The sequence below is a fragment of the Trichechus manatus genome, unplaced genomic scaffold (assembly GCF_000243295.1).
Source record: "Trichechus manatus latirostris isolate Lorelei unplaced genomic scaffold, TriManLat1.0 scaffold00503, whole genome shotgun sequence".
NCBI lineage: Eukaryota > Metazoa > Chordata > Mammalia > Sirenia > Trichechidae > Trichechus > Trichechus manatus.
The window spans coordinates 46,097-48,480 of record NW_004444439.1 but is presented as its reverse complement, the minus strand read 5'-3'; the positions used below and the strand labels follow the sequence as shown (position 1 = coordinate 48,480).

Here is a 2,384-nt window from a genome sequence, read left to right as displayed (position 1 = left end):
CATTTTTAGATGGTCTCTAAATTCGGGTGGGATATACTGAAGGTTGCACTTTGGCTCTTGTGGACTTGTTCTAATTTTCTTCAACTTCAGCTTTAACTTGGATATGAGCAATTGATGATCTGTTCCGCAGCTGTCCCCTGGCCTTGTTCTGACTTAGGATATTGAGCTTTTCCATCGTTTCTTTCCACAGATGTAGTAGATTTGATCCCTGTGTATTCCATCTGGGGAGGTCCAAGTGTATGGTCACAGTTTATTAGAATTTTAAAAATCAGATGAGAAGGGAACCTGCTAAGATCACATAGGTATAAGCTCTATTATCTTCAAGTTACCCATTAAATCTCTCCAGTTATTAGGTTCTGATTTCAGCTAAGGATAACTGCTATATTTCATAGCTAACTTCTGCTCTCATCATTCCGGCTATTACTACTGAAAATTAAATAAACCAAGGAATTAATTATTGAGGTTTGATAGCATGTTTTTCAAATCTCTTGGAATAACTTTTTCACTTATTTCAATTCCCAAAATATTGCCTTTCTGTATGTATGATGAACTGAAGCTGGATATCATTGAATATGAGCCAACGAGATCCTCTTCAAGACTGGAGCAAATGACATTTAAAGCTCAAAGATCATCTAGTCTACTGGTTCCCAAACTGGGCTGCCCATTGGAATCACATGGGGATTTTTTAAAAATACTGATGACCTGAATTTAGAGACCCTCTCAAGAATAGATTTGACACATTGAACACTAATGAGTGAATACCAGACGAGTTGTGGAATGACATCAAGGACATCATACCTGAAGAAAGCAAGAGGTCATTTAAAAGATAGGGAAGAAAGAAAAGATCAAAAAGAATGTCAGAAAGGCTCTGAATCTTCCTTAGAATGAAGAGTAGCTAAAGTGAAAGGAAGAAAGAAGGAAGTAATAGAGCTGAACAGAAGATTTTAAAGGGCAGTTCAAGAAGGGAAAGTAAAGTATTAAATGACAAGTGCAAAGACCTGGAGATAGAAAACCAAAAGGGAAGAACACGTTTGACATTTCACAAGCTGAAAGAACTGAAGAAAAAATTCAAGCCTTAAGCTGCAACATGGAAGGATTCTATAGGGAAAATATTAAATGATGCAGGAAGCATCAAAAGAAGATGGAAGGAATCCAGAGAGTCACTATTCCAAAAAGAATTGGCCGACGTTCAACCATTTCAGGAGGTAGCATATGATCAGGAACCGATGGTACTGAAGGAAGAAGTCCAAGCTACACTGAAGGCATTGGCAGAAAACAAGTCTCCAGGAATTGATGGGATACCAATTAAGATGTTTCAACAAACAGATGCAGCACTGGAAATGCTCACTCATCTAAACCAAGAAATTTGGAAGACAGCTACCTGGCCAACTGACTGGAAGAGATCCACATTTATGCCTATTCCCAAGAAAGGTGATCCAACAGAAAGTGGAAATTATCTAAAAATACCATCAATATCACACATAAGTAAAATTTTGCTAAAGATCATTCAAAAGAGGCTGCAACAGTATAATGACACAGAACTGCCAGAAATTCACACAGGATTCAGAAAAGGACATGGAAGCAGGCATATATCATTACTCATGTCAGATGGATCCTGGCTGAAAGCAGAGAATACCAGAAAGATGTTTACCTGTGTTTTACTGACTATGCAAAGGCATTCAACTGTGTGGATCATAACAAATTATGGATAACATTGCAAAGAATGGGAATGCCAGAACACTTAATTGTGCCCATGAGGAAAATGTACATAAATCGACAGGCAGTCGTTTGAACAGAAGAAGGGCATACTTCGTGATTTAAAGTCAGGAAAGCTGTGCGTCAGGTTTATATCCTTCCACCATACATATTCAGTCTGTATGCTGGGCAATAATCAGAGAAGCTGGACTATATGAAGAAGACGGATTCATCAGGATTGGAAGAAGACACATTGACAACCTATCTTATGCAGATGACACAAGCTTGCTTGCTGAAAGTGAAGAAGACTTGAAGCACTTACTGATGAAGATTGAAGACTACAGCCTTCAGTATGGATTACACTTCAACATTAAAAAGAAACAAAAATCCTCACAACTGGACCAATAAGCAACATCAAAATAAATGGGAAAGGATTGAAGTTGTCAAGGATTTCATTTTACTAGGATACACAAACAACACTCTTGGAAGCAGCAGTCAAGAAGACCCACTGCATTTGGCAAATCTGCTGCAGAGGACTTTCAAAGGGTTGAAAAGCAAAGATGTCACCTTGAAGACTAAGGTGTGCCTGACCCAAGCTATGGTGTTTTCACTTGCCTCATATGCATGCGAAAGCTAGACTATGAATAAGGAAGACCAAAGAAGAGTTGACGCCTTGGAATTGTGGTGTT

The 2,384-nt window shown here is 38.5% G+C and overlaps 1 protein-coding gene across 1 annotated transcript in view; it reads left to right on the top strand.

Moving 5' to 3' along the window:
• LOC101356450 (alcohol dehydrogenase 1-like) overlaps positions 1-2,384 on the top strand; it is a gene marked incomplete at both ends in the record, with an annotated part of 13,026 nt that overhangs the window by 7,359 nt on the left and 3,283 nt on the right. The window lies entirely within an intron of this gene.